The following is an 18,882-nucleotide window of genomic DNA, read 5'->3' as shown; positions in this document are numbered from 1 at the left end:
TATTTTTAGTCAATTGCTGTATTTTCTGGTATACAATATATTTCATAAATTGTCCTAATTTCATAACAAAGGTTTTTGGGTTAGATCGTGTAAGTATAAATGTGTCATAACCCTACACCACCTGACACAGCCAATTAGTAAGGAATTTGTCACGTAAACAAAACTCCACTTTTAGTTACTACTTCAGCCCACCGGTGTTTTGGAGAGTAAATCCACAAGATGAGTACGACGTTTCACTGGTAATTACATCCAGCATCATCGGGCGATTTGCCAGAATAGTGAAGCCATCCACCTGCTTCCGGTCTTAAATAGAGAAAGGCGATGTCATCACTGAACCCATCAGGTGCAGAAATCAGAGGCGGGGAGGGGGATTATTGAAATTATATAATTGATTAGTAATCATTTAATTAGTATGTTTCCTCTATAAGTAATGATAAATGTGAGATGTCTTCTTCCTCCACGCGTTTGTTCCACTCACGTGGGGTTCGCCGTCCTTGCCACCTTCTCCACACCGCCCCGTCCCGTGCCATCTCTCCCTCCGTTCCTCGGGCCACCACGTTCGACCGCATCACCACATCGCCCCACGTCTTCTTCTTCTTCTGCCTTCATCTCCTCATCTTACAATCACAATTACTTAATAATACGCTTCCAGGCCGCACTAAGCCTGTAGCTGTCAGAGCGGTTAAAATAATTACATTTTTCTCAGTTTCAATGGATTCTCAAATTAGTCTTGGCCAGTAATAATTATAATCTTAGTTCTTTCAGTAAAGTCACGTTGAAGGGAAACAACGAAATAATGAAATATATATAAACAATAAAAATTCTCACGACGTTTCGACCATAACACAAACGGTCGTCTTCAGGTATGTCGGTTTGCATAAATGTATTTATTTTTAAACGGGGTATTTATTTATTTATTTAAAAATTTTGACTCCCTCCTCTTTTCAGAACATAGATGGACTAGTCCGTCTAAATAAATTGTCAAATCGCTGCGCGTGGCTAGCGTTTCTAAAAAATAAATAAATAAATAGATACACCGCTTTAAAATAAATAAATAAATGTATGCAAACCGACACACCTGAAGACGACCGTTTGTGTTATGGTCGAAACGTCGTGAGAATTTTTATTGTTTTTTATATATTTTATTATTTTGTTGATTCCCTTCAACGTGACTTTACCGAAAGAACTAAGAATATGAATTACTGCAGTCACGAAAGCTTTAAATCAACAGTAATAATTTGTTTTACACAACACTTCATCGTTATCAAAATCAATTAAGTGTCCTTGTTGGCAAGCATGTACTGCAACTTCCAACAGTTATGTTTGAGAGTGTTTAATATTTATTTGGTGTTCTTTTAGTCTTGCTCTAATGTTACATCCCGTCTGGCCAATATAACATCTGCCACGTAAGCAATTAATCCGATACATACCATCTGTTGATGACTTAAGCAATCAATCTTTAGTACGAGTTACAATTTTTTGAATTTTGTGTACCGTGCCAAATCGTACTTAGATTTTTAGCTTTTTGCTTTTCCAAAACTCGCGCTAATTTGTCAGCCACTCCCATAATATGTGGTATTTTAATTGTTTAATAACCTGTTCACTTTCAGCAGTATTGCTGCTCAATCTTGGTTTGGCATTCACTGCTCTGTAAATTTGAGCATTATTGTAGACATTCAATCGTCGCATTTCTTTGACATGTTTAATCTCTCCTCAGACTTTCACAAATCTGACACTGTTTTAGCCAGATGTATGAGCATCTTGATGAGAGGTATTCTGTACGGGGTGATGATGCGAATATGCATTCAGATAGGCATCAGTATGCGTTCCCTTTTGGTAAACGCTGTGTGTGTTATTTTACAATTTAGGCCTCGTCCGATAAATCACCTCTCCTAAGGAAATAAGTATTTAGAGGCCACACGGGACCGGGGGGGGGGGGGAGTTTATCGTTGTGTCTGTTGCTGCGAGCAGATAGCGTGCAATGGAGAGCTTGCTCAGAGCGGAGCTGGGCACGGACTCAGCGAGGACGCTGGGCGCTTCGGCCGGTGGAGGCTGCATCAGCACCGGGCAGAGCTACGAGACGGGGCGCGGACACGTGTTCACCAAGATCAACGCCAAGAGCGGGGCACCCTCCTCTACGCCTCCTCTACACCTCCTCTACGCCTCCTCACTACGCCACCTCAACACCTCACCTCCTGTACCCTCCTCTTTGCCTCCTCTACACCATCTTGCATCCTCGCCTCAACCTTCATTCATTCAGCCCTGTATCACTTTTTTTTCGCTGCGACTACTAGCACCACCGTGGTGAATGTTGCAGTGAACTTCCCCTCGTTGATTCCCCCCTCCACCCACGTTAAGGGACTCGGTCTACCAGACACTTTGACCGCTTCGTCTCATCCACTCCGCGTTCAACCACCGCGCCTCACTGCAGGTCACAAGAACGCACTCAACTAAACAACTCGGTCACCCACTCATCCAGTCACTAACTCATCCAGTCACTAACTCAATCACCCTATCACTAACTCATCCAGTCACCCACGCATCCAGTCGCCCACTCATCCAGTCACCCACGCATCCAGTCACCCACGCAATCACCCTATCATCCAGTCACCCACTAACTCAATCACCCTATCACACACTCATCTCGTCACTAATTCAATCACACACTCAGCTAGTCACTCAGTCAATCATCCTATTACACACTCATCCAATCACCCACTCATCCAGTCACCCATTCATCCAGTCACCCACTCATCCAGTCACCCACTCATCCAGTCACCCATTCAATCACGCACTCATCCACTCACCCACTCATTCAGTCACCCACTCATTCAGTCACCCACGCAATCATCCTATCACCTACGCATCCAGTCACCCACGCATCCAGTCACTCACGCATCCGGTCACTGACTCAATCACCCTATCACTCACTCCTCCACTCGTTTACTCAAACACTCACCCATTTACTCACCCACCCGCTCACCACCATGCAGGTCACCTCACTCTTCTTTTCAGATTTATCAGTTTGCACTGCTCCACTCTGGAATCCACACCCGGTCTTCCTGTTTTCCCAAACTCTTGCAACAATAAACTTGATCAATTTAAGGAACACGTTTCTTTGATCTTAATGATCTAATTACTCATTGGACAGTTATGTATTATAATTTTTTGTTGTTGCTGGCCGCTTGCCGTTTTGTATTGTGTGGGGTTTGCATCGCTGTCAACCCCTTATCAGTGCCTTCCTTATTACAGACCAATTCAGACCTTGTTGGTCACCCCGTGCCCCTTATAAATCTCAACGTCCATCCTACAAAGTCCCATCACAAGGGATAAACACACTCACTTTCCCCCAACAGAATACGGGTAAACCGTGTGGGTTGGCGGCTATGGGTTTTGTTGTGTTTAGGAGTCCAAGTTATAGGACTGCACCATGGGTTGTGCGTGGTTCTCATTGGTGGGAGATTCCCTTCGCTGTGTTGCACGCCAGTGGCTGGGGGCTGCCTGGGGCCAGCGACGTGTGAGCCGGTCCCAATGTGCACCGGCAAACATTTACCGCCAGGTGGCCCCAGTGTTTATTGCCCGTCCACACGTGGATACCTGAAGCCCATGTCAATCCACTGCTGGATGAGTCCCGCAATGAAGATACAATCAGTACATCCACTTAGCTTTTGGACTCCACCTGTTCCATTGGCGGCTGAATGCGAATCTAAATGTGCATACGTTAGAGACTGGTTAATGCGCATAGGAATCAAACCAATTGACCTACGACCTTTGCCCCATCAACTTTTGTAGAATTTTAGATGTGCATTACAGCTACTTTAGCCGGGTGGTTGTGGTGGCTATGTATGCCTGTAATCCACGACTGCGTAGAGGTGAGGGTTGGTGGATTACAAAAATATTGCGACAACTCCCACCCCTTGGTCGTCAAGGAGGTAGAGAAGGCGGTGTCGAATAATGTGGACTCCGCCTGTTCCATCTGTAGATTTGTGATAGAGCGTTAGCCCCCCCCCCCATTTGCTTGGATTTCTCCAGGTGCTCCGATTTCCTCCAACATGTAAACACTCATTAATCTTGATTTGAAGCTTTCGTGACTGCAGGAATCCTTACTCTTTGGTTCTTTCGGTAAAGTCACGTAGGTAGAAAAAATAATAATGGATCACGACGTTTCGATCGCCACACAAGCAATCTCACTGAGTCTCAAGACTCTTGTTCAGGAGGGGCCTGCCAACTTTTCGCAGGAGTAATTTGGATGTTTGGCTAGTACCAGTTACATTGTATGTTGTTGTTGTTTTGCCATGGGAGTAAACCCATACAGAGAAAGGGACCATAATTAGAAAAGCGAAGCCAGGCAGTCCTTCAGAAGATGTCATGCACGGGCGTGACCACTGCACCACCCTGCCGCCCAAACAAATGTAATTTAAATAATGTACAATACTGGCAAATAAACCCTATTAGTATCAACTGAATTTCTGGACAATCTGGCATGTGTATAGCTGCATCGGTGTTTCTAAAAGTCGTGTTCACATTGCCTGAAATTAATAATATTAAGAACAGGTTTCCCACCTCTGGTTTCGTTTGACTTACCGGTTGTCCTCATTATGTGTGTCACAGATAATATGGCAAGGAAAATATTACGCAGCACGAGTTTCAGGATTAGGGCAATTATGGTGACACACGTGACCCCCTCTACACAAGTAACAGCTGAGAGTCAATGCTGTGGTGCTGTGCGATTGGTGCAAGCGACCCATCATCGTGTTTTGATGTTGAGCTGTTAAAATTGCACTGTTGTGGGGTGAGGTCAAGGCCGATGACTGCTTCCAGCGGTGTCAAGATCAGCATTTTGAAGAGGCTCGCGGAGGAGGATACTGGGCACTAGGTTGCAGTCTCTCTCCATGAACAACAGAGGGCAGAGGAGCGACACTCACAACAATTATTGGCGGAGCACAAGGCGTATAAAACACAAATTTGGAAGAAAGTTTACCTCGGGGAGTTAACCCACAACACCTGGGTCTGTCCCAAGTGTTCACACGATAACGCGTTTTCACTACAACGCGTTTTCTTTAATTTAGGGAACGCTTTTTGCACAACGCGGAACGCGCTCCGTCACAACGCGCTTTCTGAGCCACACTGTGTCTCTTAGTTCTTGCAAGCTAAGCTGGAGTCAGTCTCTCATTAAGGCCACATGGCCACACTGTGTCTCTTAGTTCTTGCAAGCTAAGCTGGAGTAAGTCTCTCTCATTAAGGCCACATGGCCACACTGTGTCTCTTAGTTCTTGCAAGCTAAGCTGGAGTCAGTCTCTCTCATTAAGGCCACATGGCCACACTGTGTCTCTTAGTTCTTGCAAGCTAAGCTGGAGTCAGTCTCTCTCATTAAGGCCACATGGCCACACTGTGTCTCTTAGTTCTTGCAAGCTAAGCTGGAGTCAGTCTCTCTCATTAAGGCCACATGGCCACACTGTGTCTCTTAGTTCTTGCAAGCTAAGCTGGAGTCAGTCTCTCTCATTAAGGCCACATGGCCACACTGTGTCTCTTAGTTCTTGCAAGCTAAGCTGGAGTCAGTCTCTCTCATTAAGGCCACATGGCCACACTGTGTCTCTTAGTTCTTGCAAGCTAAGCTGGAGTGAGTCTCTCTCATTAAGGCCACATGGCCACACTGTGTCTCTTAGTTCTTGCAAGCTAAGCTGGAGTCAGTCTCTCTCATTAAGGCCACATGGCCATACTGTCTCTTAGTTCTTGCAAGCTAAGCTGGAGTGAGTCTCTCTCATTAAGGCCACATGGCCACACTGTGTCTCTTAGTTCTTGCAAGCTAAGCTGGAGTGAGTCTCTCATTAAGGCCACATGGCCACACTGTGTCTCTTATTTCTTGCAAGCTAAGCTGGAGTCAGTCTCTCTCATTAAGGCCACATGGCCACACTGTGTCTCTTAGTTATTGCAAGCTAAGCTGGAGTCAGTCTCTCTCATTAAGGCCACATGGCCACACTGTCTCTTAGTTCTTGCAAGCTAAGCTGGAGTGAGTCTCTCATTAAGGCCACATGGCCACACTGTGTCTCTAAGTTCTTGCAAGCTAAGCTGGAGTCAGTCTCTCTCATTAAGGCCACATGGCCACACTGTGTCTCTTAGTTCTTGCAAGCTAAGCTGGAGTCAGTCTCTCTCATTAAGGCCACATGGCCACACTGTGTCTCTTAGTTCTTGCAAGCTAAGCTGGAGTCAGTCTCTCTCATTAAGGCCACATGGCCACGCTGTGTCTCTTAGTTCTTGCAAGCTAAGCTGGAGTCAGTCTCTCTCATTAAGGCCACATGGCCACACTGTGTCTCTTAGTTCTTGCAAGCTAAGCTGGAGTCATTCTCTTTTCGACATGTCTCACCAAATTCTGTAATAATAATGTTCCAGTTTCTCTATATGTTTTTTTAATTTAGATTTAAATAAATCTACATTTTAAAATCCACAATTCTGGCTGCCTCCTGATGATGCTGGTTGTAATTACTGGCGAAACGACGTACTCAGATTGTTAATGTTGTGGCTTTGCTCTCTAACACACAACCGGTGTGCTGTACTAGTAACGAATTGGCATGTTCTGTTTAAGTGACAAACCTTACTAATTGGCTGTGTCGGGTGGTGGTGGGTTTACCGACATATTTTTATATTTATGCAATCTTACCCAAAAAACCTGTATTATGTAAAAATACATTTATTTTCCTCCTTTCTTTTTGGACAGTTTCAAATCTCTAACGTCTTTCAAATTGTTCTGATGTACAGTGCTACATTTCAAATTACTGTCATGTTTGCAACGGGTTGTTTAAAATATATTTAAATGGTGTAGATTCACGTTTAAACTCACTTCGAATCTGCATTCATCATTTTCTTCTTTAGCAGTCCGTAACCACAATTGGTACATCGATGCATGACCCATTTGATTATGGTTTGTTGGTCTTAATTTATCAATTAAAATGTTATTGAGTGTGCCAAATCCTAAAGAGTGGCGTTTGAGTCGACGTTATTTATTTTATATTCACATGTGAAACGCCTGTGCACATGAATGTAATCCAGTTACACACTCTCCTACTTGTTCATCAACTCTCTTCGTGGTGTAGATTTGATGGCTTGTATAGCAACCATAAACAAACACAACAAGTCCGGGTGACTCATGATCCATGATTCACGATGCCAGTGGGCCAGGTTTCACTCTCAACTCTCTACCTGTGTGGCATGAATAAAACGCACCTGTAAATTTGACCTGAAATGATTGCACAACAATTGCCCCGCCTTCATGCGATGTTTATCCTCCACTGTTTATCTGGCTTTGACCTGAATTATATAAAAGTGCGGCTCTGCAACTGCTGTAGAGTCACATTTGTAAAAACGCATTTTACAATATGAACAGCGCATTGAAAACGCGTACTATTTTATGTATTGTTTAACAAGTGTGTTTACAAATCCACACTGAGAAACACGATGATTGACGAGGGGAGTAAATTATTTTTTAGATAGTGTATGTAAATAGAGCTACTGTAGGTAAGTAGTTTTCAGTTTTAAAGGCATAGTTTAACAAGACAACACTTGCCACCATCCTTCAAACCCATTGGTGAAAAAAAGCAAAGTTTATGTTTACATTATAACACAATGTTTACATTATATAGAATATAATGTTTACATTATATATAATATATAATATAATGTTTATGCAAGAGCCGGGGACTTATGAGACCCCGGGGTCCCGCCATAAGGTTCATATGAATGGTTACCTAATAACTTTTGAAACACGGTAATCGCTGTGAAGTGCAGTTTCCAATTCTTATTGTTCACTCAATCTCTCTGGCCTTTCTATGCAATATGAAGAAGGGTCATTGCCCGAAACGTCGCTTATCGGATTTTTTTTCCCTTTTTCAAGGCCCCAGTGCTACTGATGCATGAATTTGTTTGGTATTTGAAATGATACGAAGGCTCAGCAAGTGATTCCTTGCAGACATAAACAGAAGCGATACGCGCCACCCCAGCCACCCATGTCGCGAATCAATCGATTATCGCGATTGAGGGCTCGTGAATAAATTCTAGATTCAACGCCTTGTTTTAAAACGTGAACACAGCCGGCTCTAGTGACTGGAGTGGGTGGGTGTTGGACAATGTGAAACAATGACACGCAACGTATACAAATCTAAAACATAAATTCTTACGCACGCGATCCGGTGTGCATATCGCGATCTTCAGGATGAATGATCACGTCCGAATCAATGCGTCGTCGTTGCTCCCCTAGCATGCGCTCTGCGTAACCCGCTCGTGTTGTTGTTGTTGTTTGCGGCAGAGTTTAGGACCTTCGTGGCCAAGAGCCGCAGCTCCCGAGGCAAAGGAGTGATGGCACGCTTCAAGGTGCCGGACTTGCTGAAGCATCTCATGGAACGATACGGGGCTCCGGATATTCACAATCTGGGCATCCGTATCACCAGCATACCTCTGGGCATTTCCCTACGTGCCGTGCCTGCGTGTACGAGCGTGTGTGTGTGTGTACGTGTGTATGCATTGCGTCGCTTGTTGACTGCGAATTGTATTATTATTGGATGCCTCAAGTTATACTCTTTGGTTCTTTCGGTAAAGTCACGTAGGTATAAAATAAAATAAATCACGACGTTTCGGGTGCGACACAAGCGTCCGTCATCAGGTGATAAAGCCTTGGTGTGCTACTGAGGCAGACTGTTTTAAATGGTTTGAAATGTGTGTAGCCCATGGGTCATAAAGAAGTGTCCAGGGCTAGTGATGTTAACGTGAGAAATTAGCGTGTAACTGTCAGGTAGGAAAGCGGCCTCCTCCTCGATTTTACGTGACTTTACCGAAAGAACCAAAGAGTGTGGATTCCTGCAGTCGAGAAAGCTTCAAATCAAGATTGCCTCAAGTATGTATTGTTGTTGCCCTTGAGGGGGTTTACTTTCTGAATTAAATGCGTTCTGGAATTGCTGACACACAGCCACAACGTACGTGTCGCTGTGTTCACACCTGAGAGTGACACTGCATCAGCCTTTTACCAATATTCCCCCGCCCCTGCGTTTGCCTTACACGGCCACAATGCTGAGCTATCCTCAGTTGCTCAGGCACACAAGTTTCACACCTGTCTCCCTGTCAAGTGAATGTGGTGTATCCTTTTGTCATGCAGTCTGAGACAGACTTCCAACACGACTTCAGTTTTGGGAGTGCAGTGCTGCGACAAGAGCACTGAAGTAACTGCTCGTGTAAGTACATCATGTTAATATATATCGTATTGAAGGCTGAGGCCTATTTCACTGTACCGTTCCTTACAGAAATATTCTTTCCCGAGTCTTTGTGCATTTGTCGCTTGTTTCAGAGGTTCGCGATTCGATCCCAGGAGTCGCCCTAGTTAATATTGCGGGTGTATTATCCAAAACTGCATTTCTATATGCTTCACAAATAATGTAAAAAAAAATCCCGTGTTGTTATTAATGAATGAGGAGGACATGTGTGCCGGCGTCAGAATCAAAATTTGCAAATCTAAACAAGTACTCAGAAATTACTGGATTGGGTAAAACCACAAGTATATATGTTGAACTTCTTTCGCACTGTACGTAGCCAACTGTGCTAATCGGAGGTGTGGAGGGCAACAAACTGAACACAAAAAGCAGTTCTAAAGAAATTGTTTTCAATCTAGATTTAAAAGTGCATAGCTCCAATGGCTTCCTAATATCGGAAGGAAGAGCATTCCAGTTGGCCGCAGAAGCCCATCTGAAAGCGAGTGATGGGGTAACTGTCTTTGTTCGATGGCTTGCCAAAAGCCACTGCTGCTAGGATGATCCACCAATCCCATCTCTCGATTGCAATCGTGCATTAGCAGCACACCTTGCATTCGCTGTTGAACCACTCGTCCATCACGTGTTCCATCATCGCAACTACAGCACTGCCCTGCACCTGTGGCCGCCACAGTTGCTAACATTGTGTTGTTTGTTTAGGTGATCGGCAAGGCCCAGAAAGGCGAGCGGGAGGCGATGGACCATGGGCTGGCTCGCATTGAGTGTGACATCAAGCAGGAGGTGGAGGGCCGGCCACACAAGATCAAGAAATACCTGTTGGAGTCGTTCCCCTTGCCAGGGACGAGCGCCGATCTTCGCCGACAGTTCACGACACAGCCGGCGACCGAGATGGTGCTGCAGGTCTTCCAGAACGCCGATGACATCTTTGTGAATAAGCTGAAGAAGGTGGGGGCCATGGCGTCTGGACTTAATGCAACAAAATTACCGTGCGAGAAAGTTCATGCATTTGCGTACATTTGTCAAAGATTTTCCATAATACATTTGTCCTCGGAATTATTTAATGAGTGATAATCGCCATACGTTTCAAGTCTGTGGATACTTCCACCATTATCAAAAAACTTTCTCTACCACTGAATTAACTCTCCTCTATAATATTTAGGGCCATCGCTTTCACAAAATTCAGTCACACGTTGAGACAAAAGTAAGGGGGGGCATTGAAATTGGTCGGACATCTATGCATGTGTCACCCTCTATTTGTCCCAACAGTGTGATATGGCTGCAAGTGGTTTGGGTCCTTTATTGTTTCCACCAACAGTGTGTGCAGGACTTCCTGGGGCAGGTGAAAGGGGACACGCTGGCCGGGAAGCTGTTTCAGTTGGCTCTGTGCTGTGGCTCCCTCGAGACTCCTCGCGACCTCGTGGTCAAGGAGAAACCGGCCGCGTTTCTCGGCAACATCAGCACTCCCGACACCAGACCGCCGCTTCTTCCGGGGAGTAAGGAGACAAATTTTCACATACAGTAGACTCTCGATTATCCGCGCTAATTACGGGGAAGATGGCTGCGGATGATAAAAAATCTCGGATGATCCAAAGATATCTATTTTCTGTGGATCTCTATGCCACAAACTAACGATCAACCGATCGATGCACGTGGTCGGTGATAAAACTTTCCTGCTCCCGAGCAGAAGACTCGGCCCTCTAAGTGGATAGCAGAGCCACGCCAATCACCATCAATCAAACTCCACCCACTGTTGTAAAGATATGCAACTACTGTACTGTCGAAGTGATCACGTAGATTTCGGATTCATGGGCGCACATATTTGCTCGATATAAGCACGTGACTTGTAACAAACATTTCCAAGAATTACAATGTATAACTATTTTTAGATTATTAATTTGGGCCTAAGGGAAAATCCATGAGTTATTAATAAGTAAAAATCTCATGTGCGTGGTTAATCCGCAAATCAGATAAACCGCACACGGATAATCAAGAGTCTACTGGATTGCACGCGCGCTGAATTGTCGTAGCTTCTCTAAACACCTTATTTCACATCTCGTCTCGATTATTACTAATGCATTAGTAAGAGTTTGGCATATCACGACGCATCAGTTTGTCAAATTTACGTCGAGATGACCCGGGTGGCTGAGAGAGATTATTAGCATTGAACTGGAAACGCTGAGATCCTGGGTTCGAATCTGGGTAACCACCTGTGATTAAACTTGCTTTTGTCAAGTGCAGCCAGTTGATGGTCTCAGCTCGGTCATTAATGACTGTCAAAAAAACCCAAGACATACTAAATAAATGGCTATGCACTTAATTTGACCAAGTCCAATATCGGCTCAACAGAGTGGGTGGGAATGTGCTTCCCTTTACTCTGTGGACCAGAGGTCACTAGAAGCAATGTCAGAGGTAGCTTTGTGATGTTCTCTTCTGCGGGCCATTCTCCAATAGGACGGGTTCCGCTGCTCCGTGAGAGATCCGAGTGGATACTCCGTCTCATTACACGATATCGAAAGCACAATCTGAATAAAATGTAGTTTCTTGTATTGTACATAGGGGGTCAGACCACGGAGGACCTTCAGAATGCTGAGTGTGATCTTGAAATTAATCCTGGACTGGTTCGGGGGATAGTTGAACAATTCGAATATTGGGGCGATATCGTCTTGCATACGGGTGCGAGAAGTCTGCCAGTGGTTTTTTTTAGTCCATCTAGATTTTTGGGTTAGATCATGTAAACATGCACTCAATAATACGCTTTAATATGCACTATTTATGTGACCTAACCCAAAAATCTCTATTATGGGTAATATTGGTCGCGAAGGCCTTCGTGTTAAACTTGTTTTTTGAGTCATCTGGAGAGTGATGATGAAACTTATCGGGAGGCCGTAGATGAGACGTGGGGGGTGGGAGGGCAGAGAGAGAGTTGCAGTTGTTGAGCCTATTGGAGCGAGTTACAGCATCGTTGTCCTCTCCTGCAATGGCATTGCTTGTCTCCTTCGCAGAGGCGGTAGCCAAGCATCTGGTCCGTCTGCTGAGCCACGCAAGTAAGATGGCAGAGCCCCTGTGCCTACCCGCGCTGTCACGCGTGGAGAAGCAGCTTGCCGAGCTTTTGACTCGCGCAACCTCCCCAGCCTGGGCCTCGGCTCCTTCTTGGACATCCTCCATCGCAACGCACAGGTGCGTACGTGGCGTGCGTGAGCCCACCCGCCTCCAGCTGGTAAGAGGCAGTACAGCAAGTAGGTGTACGACACTGCCCGTGCAAAGTTTGAGTGTACTTATCGCCTCCGAGTGGCGCTCAATGTTAAGTTTGTTTCCAAAATTGTGCGCGGTAATATTAGTTTATTATTACCAACTTAAAACTCATTTGTCGATAACTCAAATACGTTTAAGCGTTATTCAATCACTGCCAATGCAGAGCACAACAAAGTGTCACGTAAGATGCATGGGTTTTCTCTTGTCACTCTTAAAAAATATCTGTGAATTTGGCAAACATCCCAAAGGTAGATATTGAAAATCACCGTTAAAATTGAGTGTACAGCGGTGACATTCAGATAAAATATATGATAACACTATATATGCAAAGTGGACGGGTGGCTCAGAGATCAAAGCGGTGCGTTGGCAATAATGAGATTCTGGGCTTGAATCTGGATTTTGACTGCTTGGGTTGAAACCGAGGTCTCAAGTCTTATCAAGTCGATCGTCCGAGCCCCGTCACCAGCGACTGCACAAAATTACAGTCTCATTAAACTTGGGTTTTGCACTTCATTTTCCTAATTCCATCTCTGAGAATAACAATTTCAGCTTGACTCTCGTGCGCCGCACATTCTCATAACACAGCTAATGTGAAAGTGTTGGCTCCTATTGTGTACAAGATAAAAGGCCACCCACCGCATTTTATGACACAGGGCCTGCACGGCTATGCGAGATTTACGAATGGATGATTTATTTGTCTCTTGACATTACGCCGATAGCGCATTTGGAAAACTAAAATTGAGAACGAATTTTGTGTTAATTTGCAAACTTAAATCTGTATTATTTAATCAGTTTTCGTGCACTGCATTGTGAGATGCAGCTCCATGCGTATCGTTTAGCTTTAAGCCGGTGTTTGCCTTGCGGTCGCCTCGGTGTCAACCAACTGATGTTGACGGATTTGTTGTGTCTGTGGTAGCTGTTGGAGGAGACTGGGGTTGTGATCTCCGTCCTGGGTGGATCTGGAGCCAGAGAGAGGAGCCGGAGAGCGGCAGCCCTCTCCCCGCGAGCGAGGAGTCGAGTAGCGGCTGCTCTCACTCGAGCGAGGAGTCCGGAGCCCGCAGCCCTCTCGAGATCAGCCCTCCCCCGGGTGGGGAGCCGGGGGCCCGCGTCCCCCACAACTGACAACCTGTGTACCAACTGGCTGAGCGAGAGTTTGTGTGTATTTGAGCATAATCGTGCCAGTGTTTAGCTGTACCAGGGAGTTTGATGCAGCAGAGTGTTTCGGTGTAGCAGGGTGTCCGGATTGTGCCGGCACACTATCCTTCTATCCGTAATGTCGTAGGGTGAGGTCCATTAAAAGTTTACTCGGATCCCAACCTGTCAAAGCGCCTAATCATGGAACGTGGTTCTCAACATCGTCCCTCACCCATGCTACGTACCTTTGAGACGTCCTGCTTTTACAAATGTTGATGAACTGGAGGGCAGAGGTCTGGAGGACCCCACATGGAGTCTGGTTTCTCACACCCGAGCCTCCTGTGACATTTCTGGAGGCTTCTCTGGGATCTTTGTCCCATTTATTGAGTGCGTATTTGGCTTACTTCTGGCTTCGTCCCAAGACGTCATCCAGTTGGGAAATACCCGAAGGTTGTGGGAGTCGCCCCGTGCTTCAGTTTATTTCCAACCCTCGCAATGGCCGGATGCTCACCAGCCGGAAGTCTTTTGCTGCATACACCACGACCGAGGTGTTGAGAGCAGCCATCTCGTGGCTGGTCGGCAATGGAGATGGTATTATCGATTAGGGGAGCGTGAGTCTGTGGCGTTGGTGGTGCTGCTGTCACGGAGGCGACACGAGTTTAGGAAATTCAGTTTTGTGGGTTTCCTGTAGCGAGCACTGAAAGATCCTCCCTTCCTCTTTCTCCACCCTTGTCTCTACTGTCTCCATGTCCCCGTTCAACTCTTTCTACGCCGCTTTCCTTGAATGTGCAGCCACCTTTACGGCCTCCCCTCTCCCCTTCTCTCCACCTCCAACCCATCTCCGTCGTAATCTCCTCCCCTTTGTTCAGGCTCTTCCCTTTCTTCCTCAGTCTATGGATGGGGTTATTGTTTATCCGGCTCTTATACAAAAAATGGAGCTTATTTTAGCCTTTGAATAGGATTTAGTTTTCTTTCGGTAGCGTGTTGCGCACCTAGGGAAGATCGAGCCACGCCACCGGTTCCCATTATCAAAATCTTTGTCAACTTGTCTCCCTCGGTAGGAATGCCTTTCCTTCTCCAGGAGGCAATTGTTTCTCTCTCTCACCTCCATTATTTCTTCCGATGCGCTTTCTTAATCTCGCTTGCTGTGTGTCTCGACTCTATCATTCAACAAGGGCAAATTTAAAAATTTGCTTTTTTTTCCTCCACTGCTTTACCACTATACCTCCTGAGTGGGTACTCGGAGTTTCATCTAATGTACTATTTGATGGGTCGCTTCCACACAGCACAAAGGCGGTAGCTATCCGAACGGTAAATTTTTCTTTCAATTTCGATAGATTCTCGAATTATTCTTGGCCAGCAGTAGCTAGTTTTGCACAGAACTTCAACATTAAAATCAACTGAGTGTCCTTGTTGGCACGTGTGCTCTGCTACTGCTGAACACGGGTGCCAACAAATAATACATTATTTAAATGCATGCCTATAAAGGGCACCATACTTCAATAGGGATTACCATTGGTACGGCTATTTTAATACACAATAGACAGGAAGGACAAGATCAAAATGCTCTCATTATGCACATGCATAATGTACGTTGACTCGGTAATCTCCCCCCCCCCACTTTGCGCGAGAGTGTCACAAATCTGGCTGTCGCCTGATGAAGCTAGTTGTAATTACTGGCAAAACGTCGTACTCCGATTATAAATGTTGTGGCTTGGCTCTCCAAAGTACCAGTGACGAATTGGCTTGTTCTGTTTCCATGACAACCCTTACTAGTTGGCTGTATCGAGTGGTGGTGGGTTTTAACGACACGTTTATATATGTACGCGATCTAACCCAAAACACACCTCTATGGATGATATTGGGCCCGAAAGCCTACGTGTTAAACCAAAATAAAAAATATTTACAAAATAACAATAATTTCTAGTTTTCCTCATTCACATCGTGATTCGTATGAAAAGACATGAGATGATTGAGACATGTTAAATCATAAACTATTTATTAATATATATATACAGATAGTCCTCGACTGCAATGTCCTTGTCCACGTGCAAACAGCGTTAGGATAGCAGCCTCCTTTAAAAGTCTGAGTAGTTTATATGCTGTAGAAGACAGTTGACGAATCCTCGCTGCTTGATTCCTCCTCGGATCCCTTCAGCAGTGAGTCGTCACCAGTCTTCTCTGCCTGCTCATTCTCCATGTGGCACCGCTGGGGTGGGTGCAATACGCCAGGAGACTCCTTATGCAGTGAGCAGCGAAGCAGGCCCATCTCTGCCTGCTCATCCTCAACGTGGAATTGAGGCGATGGCGGTGAGCTGGGGGCATCGGTGAGGAGGGTGTTACGGAGACGGCCCAGCTCTGCCTGCTGCAGAATCGTCTGTACGACGAAGCGCTCGCGGCGCATGCAGGCGCGCACATGGGATGGCGTGTCCGGGATGATGTATGCAATGCAGGCCTTCGTGAGTAACACCACGTGCTGCACACGTCCACACACAGGTAAAGGATTTTCAGTTTCAGGATTTGCATGTAAAGGGTGCTTACTAAATATAATATGGCAGCATCTCAAAGTGCTTTACATCTCAGGTCAACTATTCCGGGGACCTGCAGCCTAGGGATATTATATTGTTACGTCGTTTTTCCCAAATTAAATTAAGTCATTTGAGTAATTTTTGAACATTTGGCAAATTATACCGAGGCACTTTTTTTGAATTACTTAATGGGTTTTTTACGTTCACTATGCAGCAGGCAACATTTATGATGTGCAGTTAATGCACCCACAGTATTCACCTGGGCAGCCGCAAATTACCGCAACAATCAACAAACACTTACACTCGGCCATGTCACCACTACAAAGATTCCCTGTGTAGCCTTTCACAGACTGAGACAAGTGCATCTATGAAGGTTCGCACAGTGCCTGTGGGGGTGGTGTGCACCTTTATCTCGCCAGTGATGATTTTCACACACTTCATCAAGTACTCATTTTAAGACAGAATCAACTTAAGGGAAGCTCAACACTGGTTCTAATATTTTCCACTGTTGTTGGCTGTGGCCAGAAATAGTACTCCGGTCACACAGGATTGGTAGCGCAGTTCACAAACAACAACGCAGCCGCTCCCCTTCCCACAAGCACACATGCTTACGTGTGACAAATTGCATCAACAACATGAATCGTCTGCTGCATGATGAAAGTATTGTATTACCACTATTATTTGTGATCTCAGAAATACTGTGCAATTGTGAGGTGTAATAGCATTACTGGCATTATCTGTAATGACCCATTGACAATGATCACGGTTTGCTCTGCTGACCTTAACAACTGCTCACAGATGAGTCTATACGATGGTGCAGTAGTGTAAGGCTTTGCACACTAGACTTGCAATCCAGAGGTCACGGGTGTGAATTGATCTTTGGTCGTGGGAGTGTAAACAATGGTGAAAGTTTTTTTTTACATTCCACTGCCTCTATCCACCTAGCAGTGTAAATGGAATACATCCAGTCAATTGGTCGGCTGAGTTTGGTTCTGTCCAGTGTGGGAACTCCCACATCTTCCCAAGACGTCTGACCAGTGTGGAAGAGCAGTAAAAATACATCTTAAGGGTCTCTCTTGAGCTCCCTATAGCAGGAGCGCTTTTGCCATCAGTGACATGAGCAAGTAATTGGAGGGCTGTACCTTTATCTTTCAATGGGTTTATGAATGTGTGTGTGTGTGTGCATGTTGATGTGTACCTGCATGGCAATGACGAAGGCCAGCTTTGCCGTCAGTACTTGCCAGTACTGCTTGGTGACGGAGTAGGCTTGGGGATGATCCGGCGGGTAGCGATAACCTGGATACCTACACACGTACAACCACAAACACGCATGGACTATATTGAGCAAAGTGCCTCGAAAGTAGAGTTGGCGCTAAATTGAACAAGTATGGTTGTGCACAAACGGTATATGCGTTCACAGCCCTTAAAAAAATCCGCTTCTGAAAGAGGGCCTTCCCACAACGTGCAGCTTGTGGGGGTTCTTTTGACAATGGTTCACGCTGGTCCATGCCAGGTTGGCGAAGGCAGGGAGTACAGATAATGGGAGAGCAATATAGCACAACTGTTAATTTTGCTGAACTACCCACTGCTGACAACCTAGCTCCACAGTCGCCTACTGCACCTGCATTGTGCATGGTGATCATCAATCTAAGCACGAACAAGGCTCAAGCCGGCTTGACTTCCGGAATCTAAGATCAGCTGCATTCGTGGTGATTTGATCATAGTCTAAGATCAGCTGCATTCGTGGTGATTTGATCATAGTCAAGTAAGGTTATATTAAATATCGATCAATATGGTTATATTGATTATAGTTGTGTATGCCAGCAATTCAAAAACGTTAGAGAAAAGGGTTGGTAGATCGCATCAATTTCTTAACTATCTGTGCTGAGGTGACCAGAAGATGGCTGTAGACCAAGTGGTTTCATGTCTGTGTAAACCTTTAAGCTTCATTTCAATATCATGGGTTCTCCAGGACCTCTTATTGCATCCCACATGCATAAGACCACCTTAAACTGGAATCCCAATGCACGGTCTTCCTGCAAAGGGATCTTGAGACTCAATTAAGCAGTCGTGGATCGATAGATAAATAAATAACATTACTCTTTAGCAAGGTAACAATGAGCTAGAATTTATATCAATCTATTATTATATTTCTCTAAGTGGGACTTTGGTTGTGAAGCCATCCCACCCGTACCCACTGCTCCCCCCCTCCAATTCCCCCCCCCACCCCCTTTACTGTCCCCACCCACCATGCACACTCTTCCCCCAACCCTACCACAACCCCTTACTACCCAACTAAGCCAAACCCTGTGTCCACGGTAAGGGGCAGGGCATAAACAGAGGTGGGGCCTAGGGGAAGTGTGGGTCTTAAAAGGAAAGTCACGGAGTGAAAAGAGGAAGAAAACGAGCCTAATCAGGAAGGGGCGGAGCCAGGAGGACGCCACACCCAGAAGGATGTCGCATCTACCTGGACAACACACCCAGACATCAGTGCATCACATTCGCAGGGACGGCACCCCCGATAGCTGGGCATGACACTGAATGGCACAAACCTGCAGGTTGTGTGGATTGCCGGATCAAACCAGGCTGGCAGGATGTTGGGATAATTTTGCTCCTTGAAGTCGCTGATCTTGAAAATTGAAAAGCTGTCCTCCGTGTACCCATGCATTGTAGGCGAACCTGTGCCATACTCTGCTGAGTATCCATAATAATACACC

At 45.5% G+C, this 18,882-nt stretch overlaps 1 long non-coding RNA gene across 1 annotated transcript in view; it reads left to right on the top strand.

Moving 5' to 3' along the window:
- The window catches only part of LOC142924803 (uncharacterized), a 331,170-nt gene extending 322,723 nt beyond the window's left edge, over positions 1-8,447 (top strand). Inside the window, exon 5 of the long non-coding RNA XR_012941872.1 lies at positions 8,300-8,447. This is a non-coding gene — a long non-coding RNA (uncharacterized LOC142924803). The remainder of the gene's footprint in view (positions 1-8,299) is intronic.
- The last annotated feature ends 10,435 nt before the right edge of the window (positions 8,448-18,882 follow it).

Source organism: Petromyzon marinus, chromosome 17, assembly GCF_048934315.1.
Source record: "Petromyzon marinus isolate PM22_M1 ecotype Great Lakes invasive population chromosome 17, UKy_Petmar_22M1.pri1.0, whole genome shotgun sequence".
Classification (NCBI taxonomy): Eukaryota; Metazoa; Chordata; class Hyperoartia; order Petromyzontiformes; family Petromyzontidae; genus Petromyzon; species Petromyzon marinus.
This window is presented reverse-complemented; position numbering and strand designations above follow the sequence as displayed.